This window comes from Monodelphis domestica, chromosome 2 (genome assembly GCF_027887165.1).
Source record: "Monodelphis domestica isolate mMonDom1 chromosome 2, mMonDom1.pri, whole genome shotgun sequence".
NCBI classification, from domain to species: domain Eukaryota; kingdom Metazoa; phylum Chordata; class Mammalia; order Didelphimorphia; family Didelphidae; genus Monodelphis; species Monodelphis domestica.
The window spans coordinates 391,387,855-391,394,449 of record NC_077228.1 but is presented as its reverse complement, the minus strand read 5'-3'; positions in this window follow the sequence as shown (position 1 = coordinate 391,394,449).

Sequence of the window (6,595 nt, the reverse complement as noted above, 5' to 3'; positions counted from 1 at the left end):
TCATACTAATATTGTAGAAAACTTCTGAGAGGCATCACAGTCCCTGTCATGAGAATTCTGGAAACTCCCCAGTTCTAGGAATGTGGGAAACTCCTGAGGCCTTCATGTTTCTAGGTCTTGAAATCATTTGAAACATTATTATTAAATATGATGTGAATTTTAAAGTAGAGCCTAATTTCAGATCATGTCACTTGATCTCAAATTCAGAGGGTAATTTTAGATGCTTTTAAATAGAAAAATCAGAGTAATATACTGCAAAAAATATTATTTCAGTAATGGATCAACAAATTATTTATAGTCTTCCATATGCCAAAGACTATGCTAAGCACTGGAGATACAATCAAAAAAAGGAAAGCCATTGTGTTCTAGAACCTCACATTCTGTTAGCTGAGATAAAGGATACATAAAGAATTTGTACAAAATATATACGAGAAATACAAGGTAAATATTTTGAGGAGGGGAACACTATCAGGAAGGGAGTGCAGTCCAGAAAGGACTCATATAAAAGGTAGAACTTGATCAATATTTTGAAGGAAACAAGACATTCTAGGAAGTTAAAGTTAACGTCTTCATTCAATGTAGGACAAAAAAAAAGGGAAGTGAAGAGTCATATGTGTGGAACAGCAAAAAGCTGTTGACTATGTGAGCTAGACTGACTTACTGTCAGGAATTCCAAAGGTTAGAAGTTGATATTACCTAAAGGTAACTTTTGAAGAATTATTACATTTCAATCTAAGTCCAAGGTAGCTAGGAATTAATTGTCAAAAGCTGAAAGTCTATCAGGATTTGCTTTTCCCAATCCTCATTTTTTCCCTATTAGAGTAGCACTTTTAAGATCATAGGATCATAGATATAGAGCTAGAAGGGACCTTAGAGGCTATTGATTCCAACCCTTTCCTGTTACAGCTAGTAAGCCAAAACACAAAAAGGTTAAAAAATGCCTTGCCCAGGATCACATGGTAAGGGTCTGAAGTGAGATTTGAACCTAAATCTTCCTGTCTCTAACTTGGGCATCTTATCCATACACTTTCCCTTACTTCTATATTTACTAAGATTTTGCTTGACTAATAATATTACTTGTAATATTTAATGTCCTCTTAATTCTCTTATTTCCTCACATAATGGAACCAAGAAGATTTTCCAGTCCTTATGAGGCATGGCTCTGTGCCAAGTAGAATCATTAGTTTGTAGGCAGGGTTTTAGCTTGTGTGAGGTGGACCAAAAGCCTGGGCAAAGGCCAAGTTGCACAATCTTCACTACATCTGCCAAGTTTGGGCAGTTAGATAAACATCACCTTCAGTTCCTATAATCTTTAATTATAAAGTGCTTCAAAAAAATCCACTAGACAAGTGAGAACCAGAGTAGAGATAGAAATAAAATTGATTTTAATAGGTCTAAATGACGCTCCTTAATTATAATGGCTAAGCATCTGTTAGATTCATCCAAAGTCAGTTTTGAAAGACCTAACTTGCCATTCGTTTGTTACAGAAGCTATTTAGGAGAACAAGATGTCCAAGATTGTGGCATGCAGATGTATATTACACAGGGAATCATTTTGAGAGACAAAAAGTATTTTTTCTCTAAAAAAACTCTTCCCAATGCATGTGAGATATATCATAGATGGTTTTTTTTCACATCATTTAATTGTTATGTCAAAATGGATGTTCAAGATCTAAAAACAAAAAACAAACAAAAAAAAAACAGAACTTCACCTAAAAGAGATAACCAAAATTTGATTGGATAATATATTTTGTATTTAATCTTAAATAGAAGATTTCAGTGAAAGTTCAAAGAAGAATAAAGTGTGAATAGAAAATGTAGGAACTAAATTTGCAATCAATAGCTCTTAGCTGAAAGAAGGAACTTCAATTTTCATAAAAGCTGGCATCATTTTTACTCCCATTGAATCATAAATGGCAGTATATTGCGTATGGATATATTTAGATTTCAAATTACTTCAGGGAGAATGAACTTTGAAACTCATGAGCAGAAAGTGATTCCACAGGAACATTTTTAAATTAGCAGTCAAAAAGTAATAACAAATTCCAACACCCAGTCGTATAGTCATTCTGAGGTTAATACTCCTGTCCAAAAGACAGGAAAAAGGATCATAGCAAAAACTGTTTCTTTAACTAGTTATCCTGTTGTGTCTATTAGCTATGGAATCTAAGTTCATATGGTAAATAACTTAAGTGATTTGAAGTAGGCCTTCTAGAGAAATTTGAAAGGTTTTGTTTGACTACCCTTTGAGCATTTTTTTCATACTTTTTTTCCTACCTCTATGTTTGAGTCTAGACATTTCTACTTCCAAGTCTTCAAAGACAACACAATAGACTCTGTGACTCAGGCTCAAGTCTTGGGTTCAGAAAGGTCTCAATTTTACACTAAGGTCTCTAAAGCTCTTCAGATGACTTTAAATTACAAAGTCATCTTTTCTGTTTGCTTAATTCCTATGAGCCTATGTAGGAAACAAATTTTAGAATAGGCAGTTTCCTTAACAATAATGACAAATACTAATCTAAAAGTTCTTTCTCAGTACCAAGTTCACTTTACACTGATGAAAATATTTATACTTTTCTACACTTTGTTTTGTGGCCAAAAATAGCTACTTGGATTTCTGCCAAAGTGTTCCAGCTCTCAAGTAGCAAAGGGGTAAAATTCTCACTATCAATTCATAGTTTTTTGGTCTCAACATTTTAATAAATAGTAATGAAGTCAGAACAGTTAAAAATGTTTGTATGAAATGCACAAAATTCTCTTTAGTTTCACATTACATGGGGCAGAGAGTTCACTGGAAGAAAATAAGCATTTAGACTTCAAGTCTGACTTCTAACGGAAAAGGTGGGTGTCTGGTTGAGACCATATTTATATTCAACAGGAAAGTGTATGGACATTTAAACCACTCTTTAGGTAACAATCTAAATGAGCATGTTATTGGTTGGATTCGATGACCTTTCTGGTCCTTTTCCACTCTAAGATTCTGACTCTATGATTACTGGAGACATTAGTTAAGCTCTCAAACACAAAAATCCTGAATAATTTGAGACTAAGAAACTAGTATAAGATTCTCCTACAAACCATTTTTCTCTTTCACATTAACAGCCTTACTTTTCTAAAATTCTTTTAGTCTTCCTTGGGTGGTAGTTAATTATATACCTATGGTAAATGTCTGAAAGTTGCCAGCTGCAAATTCTAACATGCTAAGCCTTAGCTATGTTCTAAGCAATCAAGGAAAGTTAGAAAATGAGTTTAAGAGCCAGTAATATTTTAAATAATGTTTCTATACTCTTTGTTCTTCATTTACTCTGAGTTTTATTTAATAAGAATAAGAAAAAGAAACAAGTCAGCAACTTTATTGTTAAGTTTTTTCCTCTTTCTATATGCAATCTATAGATGATGGCCAGACAGGTTGGAATTTCCAGTAGGAAACTATCTGGTGAGGTAATATGTAGGAATGGAATAAATAGTATAATAATGAACAAGTTGAAGGAGAGTCAATAGTGTTTTCAGAACCCTAGAGAAGAAAAATATGCCAAGGAAGTTGAAGTAAAAGCAGTCTCAAAGTGTAAAGAGTACCCTCTGAATCACATAACTATACTTGGACTTCTTAATGAATAGAGTTATCACACTAATTAAGAAAAATCTGAATGTTATATTTCTGCCCAAAATTCTAAAAAGTAGTACAATGGCAATTGAAAATCTTTTATCAGAATGTACAAAATGTGACCATCTTACATAAAATTATGGGTTAATGAAGAGCTTTGTAATACGTACATACGAGCCAGAAAATATTAAATTAGAACTTTGAAAAGATATTCCCTTTTGTAAACAACTGCAATATGAGGGCAGGAAGAGAATGGAGTCTTCCCTCCTTGCTGAGTCAGGACCAGAGTGAGGTAAAAATGGAGTTGAGTCAAGTAGAGAGAGAGAATGGATTGTTTTCCCTCTCAGCTCTCCCTTACAACCCCACTCTGGTTGCCTTCCCAGACCTTAACTTCTGTTCCCTCAAGGGCCTTGACTAAACAAGCTAGATACTGTTAGTGTCCTTCTCCCTGGGGAGAGAGATGTCACTTCCCTCCCCCCAACTTAAAGTTTCTCTCTAGATGTAATGAAGTCAGTCACTGGTTCTGATAAAACTGTTTATTCTAAGGGAACAAGATAAAGGATAGGGCAGATAGGGCAGGAATGGGGCAGAAGGGAAGAGGGAGCAGGGGATCCCTAAACTGAAACCCCTTCTCCCAAGAGTCTGGCAGATCAGGTTTTGTAGAAGTCCTGGCTCTAACTGCCTTGGCAGCTGTAATCAGTCTGGGATTTTAGGGGATCTGGAGGAAATCTTTCTTTTAGTGAACAACTTCCAGTCCTGTTCACTTGTTTGTCTTCTTTGGGTTATTGGGGCAAGTTTTCACAGGAGGAAATAGGTTCTGGTTCAGAGATCCACCCAGTCCACCTTCTTGACGGCTTCTCTGAGAGGAAAAGAATCCCTTCCAGTTTTCCAATTCAGTTCACTTTCTCCCCTCTCCCTCAGAATTCTCTCTCCTTCCTGCCCTTCCCCTGTTCCTGCAGAATTCTCCAGCTTGCCAGATCTGCTTCTCTGTACTGATAGCAGATTAAGTCCAGTTTCTCTCTTACACTTTGCATATAAGCATTTCTCACATCTTTTGGTAAAAGGAAATGAGGAAAGTCATAATGTCATCTGGTGGGAACATCAACAGACAAACTGAGGAATAGTGGATTGAGAAATTTACTTATTTTCTAATGTATAAAAAGAAAAAAGCTCATCAAAATCAATACTTTTTTTTTTGTTGTGATTAGCGTAGTGCCTTGAATATAGTAGGTGCTCATAAAATTATGTTGAATGAATGAATGACTTCTTCAAATGTCTCACAACCCTTAGTCATAGACCCATTTTAAGAGCCTAAATGAGTTTTCCAGTTGTTGTTGTTTTTTTAACATAGCCAGCGTGGACAGGCAAATAAAGATGTTTGAACAATCGTGTATCATTCTGCCCAGAATGGACTGCTATTTCCCAATTTTTAACTTGCCCAGACACACCATAAGAAATTGCTTCCATTTGTTCCCTTCTAATCGTCTCCTAACTTCTTAAAATTAGTTCCTGCCACCATCAAGGCATTCAGCAGTACAATCATTAGCATCTTTTTCCTAATTGCATTATACATGATTATATACACATATGATGGCTATGAAAGGAAAGGACTTTCTTCCATGGTTACTGACATTTTATTTATACAGCCCTCTCTTTACTCTTAACCACCCTGTACCAAAAATTGGCAAAGAGAAATGGGGAAACCGAGGACATAAATATGCAAGAGGTGATTTGGAAGGAGATAGAGTTGAACTAAGATCAAATCTGGTTCTGATTCTCGCTACTGGGTGATTTGGGGAAGATCTCTTGACTTCTCTAGGTTCCAATTTCCTACCTTAAAATGAGTGAGTTAGACTAGATGATTTTGAGTATCCCTAACAATTTTAGATCTCTGAAACTGACATTAATGAACAGATTGAGAAATAACCTCTTAGTTCCCCCAAACTCTGGTAAAAATTAACTTTTTTTCTCCAGAATCAATCCTGCTTATCTTCACAAGAAGGATTCACTTAACCTATCTAATGTTCTATAAATGTAGCCTTCTAGAAAATATTTACTTTGTAAAGAATTATTCCACTAAGTATGTTATACTTATTTAAACAGCTTAACCTATAAAATGGATATATCAGTTATTTTCACCTTGGCAATCCTGAACAAAGCTTCATTGATGTACTTTCTAAAATGTGAGTGAAGGAATAATGAACAACATATCAGATCTGGATTGAGGTGACCTGGTTCCCAAACCTGATGTTGCTATTGACTTTCCTGTATGACATTATGCACATTGCTAATGTATATTAGCTATGTTTTATGATATTATTTCTAAACTTTATTTTATATGTGAATGTAGATATGGGGAATGTGATGTTAAATAAATCAAAATTAATTTGTGTTTAATTCATAGTAGAATTTAGTAACTAGCTAATGAGTTGAGATAAAAATTTTATTACAAATATTGATCCATGAAACACAATTCACCTTATTTTGCTTAAAATGGATTTTCAGTAATTTGGTTTCTTATATTAATTTCTATTTAGCTGCACTTTCTAGGAATCTTAAATTTCATTCATTTGTCTACCTCAAACAAGACTCCATTCATATCAGTTTCAAAACATGGTTTGTCTTCTTCTTAAATGTCTCAGTGATAATCTATATCAAAAATATCAAATTGTAGCTCCAGTGGGAAGTGACAGCAAAACTCTTAATTGTGACCCTAACCAAATTAAAATATGATTGTTAAATGCTTAACAAAACAAATTAAAAAGGTAGTTTTAATTTGTGGTTTTATAAATCAAACTGTAGCCTGCATGGATTCATTCCTGTTTGATACCATTGTGTTATAACACTTTCTAGTATAGCAAATCTATGTTTCTTTCTTGACCTTTCTCCTTCTTTCTTCATAAGATAATTTCCCATATCTGGGAGTTGGCAGATTTGTAACCATGTAAACGTGGCCAGACATATTGCTTTAGCAATCATATTTCAGGATTA